This window comes from Equus przewalskii, chromosome 10 (genome assembly GCF_037783145.1).
Source record: "Equus przewalskii isolate Varuska chromosome 10, EquPr2, whole genome shotgun sequence".
In the NCBI taxonomy this organism is placed as follows: domain Eukaryota; kingdom Metazoa; phylum Chordata; class Mammalia; order Perissodactyla; family Equidae; genus Equus; species Equus przewalskii.
The window spans coordinates 14,381,560-14,399,593 of NC_091840.1; the positions used below are offsets into that span (position 1 = coordinate 14,381,560).

Sequence of the window (18,034 nt, forward strand, 5' to 3'; positions counted from 1 at the left end):
GTCAGAGAACATGCTTTTTATGAATTCAATTCTTTTAAATTTATTCAAGTTTGTTTTATGTCTAGCATATGGTCTCTTCCTGAACCTGTTTCATGTGCCCTGAAAGGAATGTGTTCTGCTGTGTAGAGTGGAGTGTTCTATAGATATGTTAGGTCTCTTTGGTTTACAGTGTTGTTCAAGTCTATTGTTTTCTTGGTGATCTTCTGCTTAGCTGTTCTATCCATTATTGAAAGTAGGGCATTGAAGTCTCCAATTATTAGAGTTTAGTTGTCTATTTCTCCCATTGATTCTGTCCAATTTTGCTTTATGTATTTCAGGGCTCTGTTAGGTATATACGTGGTTACAATTGTTCTATCTTCCTGGTGGTTAACACTGTTATCATTACAAAATGTTCCTCTTTATCTTTAGTAACATTTTTTGCTTCAAAGTATACTTTGTCTGATATTAGTATAGCCATTCCAGCTTTCTTATGGCTACTGTTTTTTCCATCTTTACTTTCAACCTATTTGTAACTTTGAATCTAAACCTTCTTGTAGATGCCATATAGTTGGATCTTGTTTTTTTATCCAGCCTGAACATCTCTGCTTTTTTATTGGATTACTTACTCAATTCACATTTAATATTATTGTTATAGTTGGATTTACATCTGCTATTTTATCTTTTTTCTCTATCTCATGTCTTTTTGTTCTTTTCTTTTGTGTTCATGAATATTTTCTAGTGTAGCTTTTCCATTATCTTAGTGATTTTTAAAACTTTTTAAAAAGTCATTTTCCTACTAGTTGCTTTTAGGTTTACCATATACATCATATCTTATCAGAGTCTGTTTCGTATTTATACTAACCTAATTCCAGTGAGATATAGAAACCTTAGTCCTATATAGGTCTATTCTTTCTTCCCTCTTTTTGTACTATTGTTATTATACATATTACCTCTGTGTATGTTACAAACCCAACAATATATTGTTATAATTATTACTTTATATAATTTTAAGTCTTTTGAGGAGCTGAGAGAAGAAAGGAGAGTATGATTTATAGAGTTTGTTGTATTAACCTTCTTATTTACTGTTTCTGGCTGTCTTCATGTGTGTCTATGGATAAGAGTTACCATCTGGTACCATTTCCTTCCTCTAATAAAGCTTTGCTCACACTCACCTCCTTTGTTCTGTTGTTGTCAAATATATTACAATCCTATATATTATAGGGACAACAATACAATTATATACATATTGTTTTATGTTATTGCTTTTTAAATCAGTTGAGGCAAGAAAGGAGGAGACATATGTGTTTATATTCTTTTTTAAGTTACATAATTACCTTTACTGGCAGTCTGTCTTTTCATGTGGATTTGAATTGCTGTCTGGGGTTGCTTGTGATATTTGAAGTGTCATTTATATTATCTTCCACCTTTTTGTTTGTAAAAAACAAAAAACCAAAGCAACACACAACAATGGCAACAAAAAAGGAAATTTTCTTCAGTTCTCCTAATTTTTTCCCCATCAGTTCTGTAACATGAATGCTGTTATATGAGGCTCTTGACCTTAAAACATAGCAGTCACTGTGCTGTCTGTGGTTGCCTACCTGACTGAATGCTTGATTTTTCCCTAAAAAGAGAAACAGCAATGGTTAAAAGTTGTCAGCCAGCGCACATCATACCTGGCCTCTCGGCACAAGACCAGAAGATAGAACTGTGCTGAAACATAGTAAAAACAGGCTTGTAATACCCATCACCAGGCTAGAGCTTAAAAGTCGAAGCGAAGAAGAGAATTTTAATTGCCTTCATCATTTTGGCAAGATGTTTTGTTTTGTGTTGTTCCTACCTTCCTGCGACTGTAGATTACGTTTTGTTGTGTTTTTGTTGAATCTTGTTCAGACTGTAAAAGTGCTGCATGCTCATTGAGACTATTTAGGAAATTCAGAGAAAATAGAAATTCCACGACCCAGAGATGACTACTCTTAATATTTTGGAGAATCTTTTCTCTCTCTCTCTCCCTCTGAACGGATGGATATATGTTTATGTGTACCCCAATAATATTTAAATGGCATCCAAATTTGGATTAGGTTGCTTTAAGCCTAAGAGTTATATAATAGTCATGTTTTCATCTGTTTATCTTACCTCTAATTACAGCTTTGCCCGTATCACCTAAGATTTAATATGTAGCATTTCTACTGTTATTTTTCATTTTTTAATTGTTGGTAACTGTAGTTTTAATTTCCGCTATGACCAAAAGTTTATCAAAAAGTTCTTTTAAATTTCCGAGTGTTGGGGTTTTGCTTTAGACATGATATTTTATGTGGGGTTTTTTGGGGGGTGAGGGAACGGCCGACAATGAGTCTTGTATCGTTTCTTCTTGGAATTTATTTAGGTTTTTATTGTAGTTTACTATGTGATTACTTTTTCTAAGTGTTCCATGAGCACATAAAAAGAAAATATAGGCTTTATTATCAGGAATTAAAATAATTTCTTTTTGTTCCTGTCTGCTAAATCTTTGATCATCCTTGTATTGTGACCATTTCTGTCTCATTTTGTTTCAGTTCTGTCTCTTGTAAGCAAAATGTCACAGTTTTATTTTTTCAACCCAGTATGAAAGTTATTTCCTTTTAATATGGAAGTGTAACATATAATTATAACTAATAGTATGATCTTATTTCATCTTATTTTATTTTTATTTTTTTATTTTACTTTTCCTTTAACATCTGCTGTTTGCTATATGCACTGTATCTTCTCGGGTGATTTGAAAACTCACATCCTGTTTCTGATTCCAGGTTTTGCAAAAGTATTCTCAACCTTTGCTTTTTCTGATTATCAAGGTCAAGGTCACCAGTACTTGGAGCAGTACCTTTGGTCTCCCCTCTCCTTGCTCTTTTATGTTCTCTCATGCTACCTTCACCTACGATAATATGTGGAACTCAGAATGTTCCACATATTAATACTTTATTTGCATTGTATACTATTTTTAAAAATTTTTCTTTTCAGTCAATATTACCTCATATTTATAGCATTTGCAACCAAATATAGTAATTATTTAGATATAACTTTTTTTCTGGTTTCTATGTATACTACTAGATTTTTTATAGCTGATTTACCCTATCTTGAGCTCTTAATCATGATACTTCGACATCTGGAGACGTTCCGGTGTTGTTTTTGAGAACACCTGTAGGGGACGTGGTTGAGTCCTTGTGTGTGTTGTCTTTCACACAAATGGCAGCTGGGCCATATGTAAAATTCCAGAGTAACTCTTTTCCTCACAAAATTTATTTGCTGGTGTTTCTTTGTACTCTGCCCAGCAACACTAGCTTCCACCTCTTTGCCTAAATTGCACTGGAGCGCGCCATCATGGCTTTTGGGCTGCATGCTTTGTTCAGTTGGCCCTCTGTTGTTACTCCTCCTTGAAGCCCCTTTCCTGCCCTCATGGGCACTGGGCCAACCTCAGTCCCATTCTGTTTCTTTCCCTCTTCCGTCAAATTGTCATGCTTGGGAGATAAAATAGGGTTTCAGGTAGACGTTAATTAGTGACACCGAAAGTTCACTTTACTGTGGGCAAGCACATAAATCATATTTAACTGGCTTTTACCAACTGAAAAAATTTCAGTGTATGCTAATGTGAAGAGCAAATGCTGAAGAAAGGAGAAACAAGAAAAAATGAGGTAAGATTTTATACAAATTTCAGATTAGATGACACTAAAGATCTGTAGAAGTTTTCTGAATCTACAATCTATAGATTTAAGATATTGTTTGTTTTTTCCAAGTCACTGCCTTAATCATGGGTTTCAGTCTTTGGAAGAAAATATGATGACCCTCATAGGCTAGGGAAAGCAGTAGTTTCCTCAGGTTTAATTGACTTTTAGGACAAAAGTTTACAAATTCTGTAAATATGTGTTATCAAAAAACTGAAAACAAATTTTTTTCCCCCGTTTAAATCATTTATTTGCTATTGAATGATAAAGTAAATTCAGAACAAGCCTTGGCTATTGCTATTGTATTCTATTGATAATAAAAGTTCTATACAACCAACATCTTCTTTTTTTTCTTTTCCTGAGGAAGATTCACCTTGAGCTAACATCTACTGCCAATCTTCCTCTTTTGCTGTGTGAGCTGCCACCACAGCATGGCCACTGACAGACGAGTGGTGTTGGTCTGCTCCCAGGAACCGAACCTGGGCTGCTGAAGCAGAGCACAGCTTAATCACTTGGCCACCGTGGCTGGCCCACAAACATCTTCTTAATACTCACTATGTGTAATGCATCAGGGTGAAAAGAATTTTTTAAATTCTTATTCAGTAATTGGGAATTGATTAAATTATACCTAGGCAAAGGGCTATCTTATGTGGCTATTAATCATTTTGGAAGAAATTTAAGGATATGGGAAATGCTTATAATATATTCACTTAGAAAAAGTACTTTAGAGCTGGCCCGGTGGTGTAGTGGTTAAGTTTGTGTGCTCTGCTTTGGTGGCCCGGGGTTTGCAGGTTAGGATCCCAGGCGTGGACCTAGCACTGCTTATCAAGCCCCACTGTGGTGGCATCCCACATAAAATAGAGGAAGACTGGCACAGATGTTAGCTCAGTGACAATCTTCCTCAAGCAAAAAGAGCAAGATTGGCAACAGATGTTAGCTCAGGGCCAATCTTCCTCAAAAAAAAAAAAAAAAAGGGAAAGAAAAGAAAAAACACTTTACAAAGTGATATATTCAGTGTAATTTCCAATTTATCTAAAAAAGATTTTATTCGAAAGACTAAAACGAATATGTACCCGGGCCTAGCCTGGTGGCTGACTGGTTAAGTTCATGCATTCTGCTTCAGTGGCCCAGGGTTTTGCAGGTTCAGATCCCAGGCACGGACCTAGCACCACTCATCAAGCCATGCTGTGGCAGCATCTCACATAAAATAGAGGAAGGTTGGCACAGCTGTTAGCTCAGGGCCAATCTTCCTCACAAAAAAACCCCCAAACAAACAAACAAACAAAGAATATGTGCCTAAATGTTACTATTGTTTATTTCTGGACAAGTAAGAAAACCTTTTCCATATTCCTTCTAATTTTTCTACTATGAAAACAAATCCATTTTATAACCAGATGATAGTATGGTTTTGTTGTTGTTTCTTAAGGACATAGCCCTGCTCTTTAGGATTACAGGGAATGGACGTATTCATCCCCACTTCAGGGATCAATTTTGACCTCTTGGGAAAAGTGGGCTTGAATCTGGTTCTTAAAGAGGGAGCAAAATATTAATAGGCAAGTACACAAAAAGAGCAACACATACACCAAGCAGAAGAGCCTGCGTTGAGAAAATGTGCAGAATCAGGCAGGAAGACAGCAGATGAACTGGGTGGCTGGACCAGATGTTGCTCGACCTGAGGTGGGTGGTGAGAGAGTCCAGCCGGAGCTGGGGAGAGCGTTGAGATCTTTGGTGAGGAGTTCAGATCTTGCTCTGCACGTTGGATAAAAACATCGAAGGTTTTAGATTTGGGATTAGAGAATTGGTTCAAGAGTAGATGTTTGTTTCAGGTGATTCCAGAAGGAGAGAGAAGCAGAATGAATGGTAGGCTAGGAGACCAGAGGCAGGAGATACTCAGGAGGCGTGTTCTTCTGTTTCACTGCCTGATTCTTGTCAGTTGCCTGCCAGGGTTTTCTTCCTTCCTCCCTCCCTTAATTGTTGGGTGCTCCTGAGTCCTGCTTGCTGGCCTCATTATTTTGTGGCTATACTGAGCTTCGCAATGCTGTCGATTTCAACCTAGAGCTCCAGCTTGGATCTCTTTCCTGGGCTCCAAACCACTGTGTGTTTAACAATGTCCAGGTCACCTTCACCTGGTGTTCCCTGAGTCCTCAACCTCGAAGAAACTTCTGTCTTTTTCCCAAAGTCTGCTTCTTCTCCTTCCCTATCTAGTCCCTGAGCATAGTCTCCATTCTCCCGTCCTACCAGTTACTCAAGCCAGAAACTTCAGTGTCCTCACAAAAGACACAAAAGGACAAATCTTGTATGATTCCACTTATTTATGTGAGTTACCTAGAATAGGCAAATTCACAGAGTCAGAAAGTAGAATGGTGGCTTCCAGGGAGGAGGAGGGAATGGGGAGTCAGTGTGTAATGGGGACAGGATAATGAGAAAGTCCTGGTGATGGTTGCACAACATTGTGACAGTAATTAATGCCACTGAATTGCACATGTAAAAATGGTTAAAATAGTTGTTTTACGTTATGTATATTTTATCACAATTGAAAAATTAAAATTAATAATAATAAAATAAAACCTGTGCAACTTGGTTTGGCCCAATTTCTCCCAGACTTATTTGACTATGGAACCCTCTGGGCAAAAGAAAAAAAGTATTTTAAAGGGTAACATATATTCACGTCCTTTCAGTGTTAGAGGAACACACTTGGGGAACATTCTCACATAATTGGGGGCAGCGAAGAGGAATTAAGTTCTTCATTTCCTCACACTCTGCTGGAACTCTATGCAGTTCCTTAAGAAACATTACTGGAAATGGCGGTTGGGCTTTTCTTTAGAGGAATTTTGGGTCAGTTCGTCTTCCCCGGGCTGACCTGATGACGTTATTTCCCTGGGAGAGTGTATTTGCAGCTTTAAAACACTTAGCCCGAAAAGGAAATTCTCGAACACAGTCCACTCATATTGGAGACAGATTTACTTCAACAAGTCGAAGAACACAATCTGCTCACTTTAGGAAGGTTTGCAAATTATTTTGGAAACACAGGAGGTTCTGCCTATTTGGGTAACTATCCGGCTTCTGGTCGCCAGTCTGCACATGTTGAAACTCAAGGTCAGGACAGGGAATTGGGTGAGTGAAGAGGAAGTGAAGTGAGCAGCCTCGGGCCCTGCGTTGGTGGCTCTTCCTCCAGTCCCAGGTCCCAGCCCAGTCTGGTTCTGCAGCAGGAAGTATTTAAGCGGCTCAGCCCACAGAGAGGTTTAATGTCCATAAGTCCCTCTGCAGATCTGGGAATCAGAGCCACACTCAGGCTTCCTTGGCCACGGTGTTGCCCACTTTCAGGACACCTAGACCCTGCCTTGTCACTGCCCCTTGCGTCCTGAGATGTCCAGAGCTGACATGCACACGCTCTCCTTCTCTCCGGCCCCTTCTGCTAACAGCCCTCCTGCCCTGCTTAGCTGCCAGGGCGTTTGCTTTGGTTGCGTTTCTGAGTTCCTGTTTCAGGAGCCTGTCTAATACCCCAAGCCCTGTACGACTAAAGAAGGCACCCTTGTGCAGTGTACAACCTGTGTGGCTGTCCAAGTCCATAAAGACTACTGAGTCCCTTCCTTATTTTGTTTACCCTCCTGCCCAGCAATTGGAATCTTGCCCTGAAATTTCAGTATAGGGTAACCTTTTCCATGCCAGTTTCTTTCTTTACTTGAAAAGTACATGCTCCTTATAAAAACTTCAAACCTTATAGAGGTACATTTCCCACAATTTAGATAGTTGCCATTAACAATGGACTCTCTCTCTCTCTGTTTTTTATTTTCCCCCCGTTCATCTACTAGTACGTGTGTGCATTGTACCAAAACTCCTGCTATACATGCTGTTTTACAGCTTACTTTTTTTTCACTTAACTATGCATCTGCAGCATTGTTCCATTTTGGCAAGTGGGGATCTATTTCATGATTTAACAGCTGTATTGTCTTTCATTATTTGGATGTACCTTGATTTCCCTAACTGGTCCCGTTGATGGACAATTGGAGTTTTTCCAGCTTTTTGCTATTGCATATAATGTAGCCATGAATAATCTGACGCATATAAATCTTTGCACAATGGCAAAAGAGGTTCTCTAGGACAAATTCCTAGGTAGAGTAGCTAGGTCAAATGGTATAAACATCTTAAATTTTAATAGACAAAATCACCTTCCTCATGGTTTAACCGCTTTGCTCTCCCACCACGGTATGGTCAAGTATCTGTTCCCTCCACCTCACCAACGCTGGCTAGCCTTTTCCAACTTTCCTAATCTAATAGGCGAAATGTTTTAGTTTGCATTACAAATTTTTTTACATAACTTCCCATCGTTAAACTCTGGAGTGATCCTGACTGCTTGAGGTTGAACATTTTTCCTCTATTTATCAGCCATTTATATTTCTTTAAATTCCTGCCTGGGCCCCTATTGTTTATGGACTTTAATTCTCGATTCTGAACTCTACCCACCAGGATGGGGAATCCATCCCCTCCTTTCAGACTCTCGTGCCAACTAGCACTTCCTGCCTCAAAGCTGGACAGTGCTGTCCAGCTCAGGACTTGTGGTGGGAAAGACCCAGGTTGACTCCCAGGTGCTCCACATATTGTGTGGTCTTTAATGATTTTCTTAACCTCTTTATGCTCTAGTTTCCTCATTTGAATCTGAGATGGTAGTTTTGCCTACCACAAAGGGTTGTCTTCAGGATTGAATGGGATAATTTTTACATAAAGCACTTAATTTAGGTCTTGGCTCATCAAGTGAGTGTCCAGTAAATACTAGCTATTGTTATTATTGCTATAATAAGTGTACTGTTTGTTTTTTAACTTATGCTCTCTGACCAGTATCAATACCGAGATGGTGAAGGATATAGGGGAAGTCTCTGAAAATGGAGCCATGCTAAAACATTTCCAGTGTTGTTTATATCTTCTCCATTCCCATAATTGTCCTGGGGCTCAAACATTAATGAGGTGGCTTGGCTCTGAATATAACACTTTCCGGCATTATTCTGCCTGTGCACCTCTGTTCTCTCATTTATTGTAGCCGAGTTACATATAATCAGAGGTTATAAACTATACAGCTAAATGTAGCTCACCAGTTTTCTCAGGTTTACACAGGGTTGTGAGTTGTGCTTTTTTTTTTTTTTAAAGATTTTATTTTTTTCCTTTTTTTCCCCAAAGCCCGCCGGTACATAGTTGTGTATTCTTCGTTGTGGGTCCTTCTAGTTGCGGCATGTGGGACACTGCCTCAGCATGGTTTGATGAGCAGTGCCATGTCCGCACCCGAGATTCGAACCAACGAAACACTGGGCAGCCTGCAGCGGAGTGCACGAACTTAACCACTCGGCCACGGGGCCAGCCCCGTGCTTTTTTTTAAGAAAAAAAAATCTGAAGCAACATTTAGAAGTTAGGACATTCATATAAAAAATCTAGATTAACAGCTTTCTTGAGAAATCGGAGATATTGGCAAGCATCCACTAGAGCTGGATTTCTGCTGACCCTCTAGATGGGGCATGGAGGCTCCAGGTTTCTGTGCACCCTCTCTTCCCACCCCCCCACCAACTCTTGTTTCTGTCCTCCTCATCCCATGCAGCTGGTTATCATTTGTAATTCATCATCACACTCGCCCTGTTGTTCTCCTTATGGTAGAGGAATATTTCTTGGTACTCATGTCTCTACTAAAAGTGGGAAAGCAAAACAAAAATACTGAAACAAGCATTTTTCTATATATAAGTGAAGGATATTCCCATGCATTTAATTTGCTGAGAAAAATGTGTGTTCATTTTAGCCGTTGGCTTCATTCATTGACCTGACTGGCCAAGCCCCTGGCAATGGAGATGGGACTGGTGTATGAATCCGTCCTAACAACGTGCCCCTAGGGGGCGCTCCAGGGCCCTCTCTACTCCCTTTACCACAGTGGTTCTCAACCTCAACCTGGAAGTTTTAAAAACCATTGAGGCCTGGGTGCTGGGGTGTTCTACCCCTTGCCCACTCCTCCTCCAAAGAGCTGAAGAACCTCATTGGCGGGGTCAAGGGGAGGAATGTCATGATACTGACCCTTCCTGGCTGCCTACTTCCCTCCAGCGCAAACAGGTCCCCGTGCTCCATTCTGTGTTCCCAGGCAGCCAGCACTTCCTTTTCGAGTATTCACGTTATCACCGTTTTTTGTTTATATGTCTATTTCCCTTACCAAACTGGAAGCTCCTTGATTGCAGGGACTGTACTATACCATTTTAATATTCTTGGTGCTCAGGACATAATTGGTGTTCAATAAATATTTTCTAATGGATTTAGTTTTTAAAAGTTTTATTGACTCTTTTGCCATATGAAAAGCTGTTATCTGGGTGCTGTGGGGATAGAAAAGAGTTTAACATGTAGTTTATATTCTGAAGGAGCTTGTTATCCAGTTGGGGAGATAGGGTCAATCATTCATTTATTCGTTCATTAGTTATTCAACATATACTGAGTACATAAGCTGTAGTCAGCTTGGCAGTGGGGATACAAAGATATCAAGGTGTGTACTCCACTCTCAAGTGGCTTCCAGTCTAGTAGGGGAGACAGATGTGAAACGATATAAAACAAGCACAACATAATGTGATAAGGGCAGTGATATAATTTCTAGTAATCGTTAATATATAGTAAAACATGAGTAGCTCAAAACAGATGGAATAACTGTCACAAAGCAGTGCATGCCTTGGTGGTTGTCAAGTAGAAGCAAAGCTCAGTTTTTCTAGGGGGTCACTAAGGGGACACTAAGAAGTGACCGCTGAGAAAAGGGGCTTCATGGTGCAATTAGTGGTTCATGGCGCAAATCAGTACAGCCAAGGCCCAGAGAAGGCCCGCATTAGAAGACCTGACTCAGCTTGACCTAGGGTTTCCCAAACTTACGTGACTGTGGAGTTCTCTTCCCGACTATTTAGCATCCTGTGGAACTGGATTCCTTATAGGCCTTATGGGGAATGCCAGTATAGACACCATCTGTAATTAGACAGTTGGTCGCTCTTAACATTTTTGGGGACATGGACCTTTTGAGAAATTAATGGTGGGGGGGGAATGTGCGCAATTCATGCGTTCCTTGAAGTCATCCAAGACCCCTCTCCACAATCAGGGAAAGAAAAGAAGGGAGCAAAGAAGGGCCAAGACAAAAGAGGCTGGAAAAGACTGGTCTTGTTCAGTTTGACTGTGAAGGAGAGATCATGCCGGGAGAGGGGACCATGATGAGTTGGAGAGGCCAACTGTGGAAGGCCTGAAATGCCTGGCATAGAATTATCTGTCCTTAATGTTAATTGAGTCTTGACTGTGAAGTTCAAGGGGTATGTGAGGCCAAAGATGTCTCTACTAACAGAGTCTAGAGTCATAGTAAGATTATTTACAGAAATAACAAAGTCATGGAGCTAAAACTTCAACATGTCAAAACCTATATTATTATCATGTTGAAATGCCCCAACTTGCCTTGATTCACTAGTGCTGAGTCTCCACCTGAAAATTCACTTTCAGAATTGAATTTGCCATCTAACTGGGCATTCTACCTTGAACAGTTAAAAATCAGATTGGTCTGACTTCTAATTTTAGAAGGAATCAGGCTGACCTTCATTGCACTGTTGCTAACTGGAGCCCGTTACCTGGGTGACTAGATTTACAATATGTCAGTATGCAAATACCATCTGCCCAAGAGGAGGAAGGAAGAAAGGCCTTCCTCCTCTGGGGTTGTCAGCAGTTCTGGAAATGTCTTCTTCTGGAACAGGGTGGAAGGAAGAGATGAGGAGAAGGGAAAACCAGGGAAGAAGATGTGAGGTTTCACTTTTAGAGCCTTTCATCACTCTTTCCCCACATAGGTGTTTGTGGTTTGCCTTATGGACTGTCCTATAAGGTATATCATTAGGAATATACATGTGGGGTTTAGATTTTACATTACTTCCAGGGGTGTGAGCAAAAGGGTGGTATATATCACTTCAGTGTATCACAAAACACTTAGATTCAGATAACTGCAATAGCTTAATGAATCGTTTGAATATGCGATTCTTGGCTTCCACTAATGCCATTATGAATCTAATTTCCAATTGATAAAGAGAGTATGAGCCAGATAGGGAGCCCAATGCCTTTATCGGTTGAGCCCTCAAGAAGAGTGAATAGTAGCGGATAGTCCATTTCATTTTCCTACACATCAGGTTGACTGCGTAAGCTTGACGGGATTTTCTCCCACCAAATATCTATATTCAGCTCCTGTCCTGTGTATTGTTTCAGGCTGAGGTTGAGAATCACATTTGGAAACATTCAAATCTGAAGGCAGGGGAAGTTTTATTCCTTTTCATGAAATAACTATCACATCAGCTGTCAGCTGCAGGAATTTCTTCCACCCACACATTTTGTGAGTCCAAATTAGATGGACTCATTAATTTTAACTTTTACTTTAAAACTCAAGGACTTGAATGGGTGAGTGTGCTTCCTTTAATTGCTGTGTGTCAGAATTTGTTTAGGAGGAAGAGTTTCCAGGAGCAGGGCCGAGAATCTCTTGGCTTCTAATTTTGTCCCCACTGGTGACTTCCCCTGTGACCTCTTCTCTCCTTGCTCTCTTTGGCACTGCTGTCTCCCACCTCTTTAAAAAATTCCTCCTAACATCAACCTAAAACTGTCAGCAGCATGCAAGAGTGAGGAAAGTCCTTTACTCACCAGGGTACTTTCACCCAGTCTTATAAATAAAGAGCCTTTTATTTGGATGTCATGCAAGTGGCTGAGGAGATTACAGTAGTCTCCCCTTGTCTGCGGTTTCACTTTCTGCAGTTTCAGTTATCCTCAGTGCAAACATATTAAATGGGAAATTCATAAACAATATTCATAAGTTTTAGGTTGCGTGATCTGAGTAGTGTAATGAAATTTCACACCATCCCACCCGGAACGTGAATCATCCTTTTGTCCAGCAGATCCACGCTGTGTCTGCTGCCTGCCTGTTAGTCGCTTCGTGGCCTTCAGATGACTGTCTTGGTATACAGTGCCTGTGTTCACGTAACCCTTATTTTACTTAATAATGGCCCCAAATCTCCAGAGTAGTGATGCTGGCAGTTAGGATATGCCAAAGAGAAGCCATAAAGTGCTTCTTTTAAATGAAAAGGTGAAAGTTCTCAACTCGAAAAGGAAAGCAAAAAAACCACATGCTGAGGTGTCTAAGATCTACGGTAAGAACAAATCTTCTATCTGTGAAATTGTGAAGAAGGAAAAAGAAATTCGTGCAAGTTTTGCTGTCGCATCTCAAGTATGTATGCACGGGAAAAAACATAGTATATATAGGGTTCAGTACTATCTGGTTTCTGGCATCCACTGGGAGTCTTGGAATGTACCCCACCCCCCCGCCCCGTGGATAAGAGGGGACTATGGTAATGCCAGAGACAGGGGAGGGTGGATCTTGGAGTTTGACTGCCTGGATTCAAATCCCAGCTCTACTGCTTTCTAGCTGGGTGAGCTTGGGCAAGTTACTCGACTTCTCTGTGCACCAGTTTCTTCATTTGTAAAACAGGGATAAAAATACTGTCTACCTCATAGGGTTGTTGTGAGCATTAAATAAGTATAAATGCTTTAGAACCATGCCGACCCTGGAGAGGTTAGCACTGTGTGGCAGCTTTTATTATGATTTCTGTTATGCATCTTCAGGAGTCCTGGGAAGTAGAGAAGTTTTGCTGTGAGTGAGTAGATGTCCACGATTCATTTGTAGGCTGTGACTTTCCCCTTCCTTCTTGCCAAGCTAGTGCCTATCCATGCACAGGTCTAGCCTCATTTTTCATATGATGCCCTCCTGGACAACTGTAGCCCGTGCTGCTCTGTCCCTAACCCCTCAAACACTTTCCGTCCGTGCTGCATAATTAGTGCATTTGGATATGCTCTCTTAGCTTCTAACTGTCCTGTCACGTTTAGCTCTTTGTTGTCCCTGCACAGTGGTGAAAAGATGCCACATGGCTGGATTGTTGCCCATGATAGTGGTTCATTGAATGTGCCCAAGTGTAAAATATGGTGACACAAGCAAGCAAGGCCACACTTCCACATTGCTTACTCTTGGCTTTAGAAGTCACTTGTTTGACTTTCTTGTTTCTGCAAGTAACTTAAAACTATCAAAAGTAAGTATGAGACATTATTGGTGGGAATGTAAAATGGTGCAGCCGCTGTGGACAACAGTTTGACAGTTCCTCAAAAGGTCAAACATAGAGTTACCATAGAGTTACACAGAGTTACCCAGCAATCCCACCCCGGGTATATGCCCAAGAGAAATGAAGACACATCCGCACAAAGACTTGTCTACATCCATGGAGACAGGGGTCTGAGTCGGGGCCAGGGGCTGGGAGGAGGGGAGAGTGGGGAGTGACTGCTCATCCGTGTGGAGTTCTTTTGGGTGTGATAAAAATATTCTGGAATTAGACGTTAGTGACGGATGCACAACCTTCCGAATGTACCATAAACCACTGAATTATATACTTAAAAAAAAAAGTAGGTATGAGAAACTCCTTCAGTCTACTTCAGAATTTAAAGTCATTTCCCAGATTACTTTTTCAAGACTAGCTGTCACCTAAAGTAGAATAAAAAGTGACTTAATCCATAAGAAGAACGTGAAAAATGCAAATTACCAAGAATGGCTTTTTCACCTTGAATCTTTGAATGTAAGTCCTATACATTCAATTCGTAAGTAAATTCTGCAGGACTGTTTGCTGCCTTCTATGTCGTGATTCTAGAATTTGCCACATTCCTGGCTGGGCCCTCAAAATAATACTGAATGCAGCTTCTATAACAGAAACAGAAGCGCCTTTCCAGGTCATGCCCACCACCCCCACCCCCGGGCTCCCTAAGGTAATCATTCGTGGCTGCTTCTTTTTGGTGCCCTGACAGAGTGACTTAACTGTTTGTGAATGTGTTGGGGCCCTTTCAACTAACAGAGATTTATTGCACTGAGTTTATCTTATGTTTGCAAACACAGCATTTCCAAGGGACACTCTCCAACCCCCTGAAAAATAACCATCTCAGTTCATCAGTGTTTCATCAGAAGGGTCTACTGAGTGACATTTCTGATTTAAATAAATAATAGGGTTGAAATCTCTCCCAGGGCTGTCTCAGGACTTACTTGGAAGAAGGGTTTGAAATGCCCACACACCTAAAATGAGCTTTACAAGAATGAGAGATCCAAGAAAGAACCTAGTTCATTTTAAAATATCCTGTGATCATCTCACACCGGTTAGGATGGCTATTCTTTAAAAACGAAAACAAAAATGGAAAATAATAAGTGTTGGCAAGGATGTGGGGAAATTGGAATCCTTGTACATTGCTGCTGCAAAGATAAAATGGTGCAGCTGCTGTAGAAAACAGTTTGGTGGTTCCTTAAAAAGTTGAACATAGAATTACCATATGATCCAGCAATTCCACGTCTCATATAAACTCAAAAGAATTGAAAGCAGGGACTCAGACAGAAACTGGTACACCAATGTTCATAGCAGCATTATTCACAATACTAGCCAAAGGTGGAAGCAACCTGAATACCTATCAGCAGGTGAATGGGTAAACAAAATGTGGTACATACATGCAATGGAATATTATTCAGCCTTAAAAAGGAATGAAATTCTGATAGATACATGCTACAATATGGATGAACCTTGAATACATTATGCTAAGTGAAAGAAGCCAGCCACAAAAGGATACATATTGTGTGATTCCACTTATATGAAGTAGCTAGAATAGACAAATTCATAGAGACAGAAAGCAGATTAGAGGTTACTAGGGGGTGAGGGGGATAGGGAGCTGTTGTCTAATGGTGACAGAGTTTCTTTTTGAGAAGATGAAAAAGTTCAGAAATGGACGGTAGTGATGGTTGCCCAACATTGCGAATGTACTGAATGCCACTGAATTGTACATTTAAAAACAGTTAAAATGGTGAATTTTGTTATGTAGAGTTTACCATAATAAAAAATGAAAAAAAAAGGCCTTTTTCTCCCAACTCTTTGAAAACATGGTGAACTGTGTTCCATCATGGCATCGCCTAGAGGACTTGTTCCCCTCCTTCCTTAGGAGGATACACAGAAAGACAGAAGAACTACCAACTGTTGATACAGGGAGGAGAGGGCCCCCACTCCGTCTTGAAAGAACCCATTGATAGAATCTCTCTCCAGGTCATTAGAATAAGTGCAGAATGCAAAAGAGCTCAGAAGATAGATTTTTAAATGTAGCAATTCCTGGAACTGTACCCAATTTACTCTATTTGCTTGTCTTTGTTAACTGTCTCAAGAGAGGAAGAGTTGACAACCATTTGCTTTTCTCAATCAGTTATCTGCTTTTTTTACCCAGGAAGACACACCCTTAGGCTGTGATTGCTTAAGAGAGTGGTGCCTGCCTTGCAAGCAGCCTCACGCTCTACAAATGCTGGCTACCTATGGGCTACAAGTCCCACCGGTATGAACCCTGGGGCCTCGTCTCCAAAGTCGGGTGAAGGAAGATGCTGGAACTTTCCAAACTTAGATCCACAGATATAACTTGCTCGTAACTCTCAGCATAGTTAGCAGAGGCCCGAAGTCACCTGCTGGGCCAGCTAGCACTTAAGCAAGCAAAGGGATTCAGTGACCTTCACATGTTATTCTAAGCATGAAGTGGCTCAGATTGAATAAATCTTTTAAAACGTTGAGAACTCCCCTTGTCCATTTGTCCACGAAGCAGCAAGTGCGTCTCTTTGCGTTCAGTTTGCCCTTCTGCTCTCGGAAGGTCTCGAAGACGCTAAAACTAATTACCGTCATTCCTGCAAGTGTCTTTCTCCTTTAAACGACTCCCACAGCTACCCTGAATGCTACCGCTCATTTTCCTGAAGGACTGATAGGAGCAGTAGGCTTCACAAATGGGCTTTTCTAATTCTGGAAGACCCCGCTACCCCCAGAATAGAGAGACCTCTCTCCTGGAAACACCTTTGGCTGTGAGGCCAAGGATAAGGGGATGAGCATCGACAAGGAGATGATGCAGGATGCCTTTCCCAGGAAAGCGGTATGTCCATTTTCCCCCTTTTTGGTCGTGTGATTGGCTGTGGGTGTATGTTCCATAGTAAACACAACAGCCTTGATTGCTTTCTAAAGGTCAGACCTGTCACCAAGGCTTTCCATTTGCCGGAGTTGCGGTCGGTTTCACATTTCTCCACAAACAGTTTGAAAGCTCTGATGTAAACTTCAAGGTCCTTCAGGGCGTTGCCTTATGTCTTCAAGGTGGAACTCCTAAGGAAACCCTCCTCTTCACCAGAGACCAGGTCTGTCTTGTTCATAGCTCCACCTCCAGTGTCTACGGGGCCTGGCACACACTGAATGCTTATTGATGCACAAACCAGAATGGACAAGACTCTCCAGACCCAAGACTGTCCCCACAACCAATGTATGGAGAAATCCTATGTCTGCCACAAGGGCCAACCACCTTTGTGGTTTTGAGTTGAGTCCTAGCAGTTCCTGTCCTTGCTCTCTTAATGGTTTTTCATGACACTCACTAATGGCTAATTTGTTCAGCTTCTCATTTATAAACACAAGGGCATGCCACCTCCTGCTTTAGCCGATGCTTATAAAGCAGCCTATACCTGCTGCATGTTATCATTTTGGTTTTTCACTATTTGCCTCAAATGAGCTCTCAGGGCTAGAATACCACGCCCAGGGCGAGTCAGTGTTGGAAGGAGCAGAGAAAATGTGCACTCTTACTTTTCACATATTCTAAAGAATATCACTGCTCTCCCACACTCAGTCATGCCGAGGATGCTCCGAAATGGCCGAGGGCACTGGAAATGATTTGTACAGACTTGTGCAGCCGCAGGCGTAGAGTTATGCTTGCACAAGCTCAAAGCATATCCTGAGCCCTTCCCTTGACATGAAGTTGCTCTATTTCTATTCACTTCAGTTCAAAACCTAGGACTGGTTAAGCAGTGTATGAAACTGTTTATATTAGTTTGTCACAAAAGGGGGATTTTTTGAATTAAATGTCGATAACCCAGCTCCTTCTTGAATCTTTTTATCAGCTTTTTCATTCCTGCACCCTGGCATAATGACACAGGTATTACGTAAACTTATAAAAATCCAGAGAAAAGATAAATAGGTGATGATGCACTGATATCCTGAAATATGAGCTGCAGGTTCGTATTTTCTTTGTGGGATCGGATATTGGTTTTCATAGTTTATTGACCCGGCAGGGAGAGATCTGACGAAACACCGAAGAACTTTACACTTTTTTTTTCACTTCCCTGTCTACATGGAGAAATCTGGACATTGAATTACAGAGCCAGAAAGACTGAGAGGTTAGCGAGTCACAGCCTTGCAGAACCCAAATCAGATCCAGCCCTTGGAGAATATGCTCTACCTTCCCCGAGGAAACAGGAATTGGTC

General features: G+C 41.0%; 1 protein-coding gene and 1 long non-coding RNA gene across 2 annotated transcripts in view; both read left to right on the forward strand.

Annotated features, from left to right (window-relative positions):
• Positions 1-17,727, forward strand: part of LOC139074015 (uncharacterized) — a 107,673-nt gene extending 89,946 nt beyond the window's left edge. The window contains exon 2 of the long non-coding RNA XR_011523294.1: positions 1-17,727. This exon is cut by the window's left edge and continues 82,886 nt beyond it. This is a non-coding gene — a long non-coding RNA (uncharacterized lncRNA).
• PITPNC1 (phosphatidylinositol transfer protein cytoplasmic 1) overlaps positions 1-18,034 on the forward strand; it is a 235,275-nt gene that overhangs the window by 91,071 nt on the left and 126,170 nt on the right. The gene's annotated exons all lie outside the window — the stretch shown is intronic.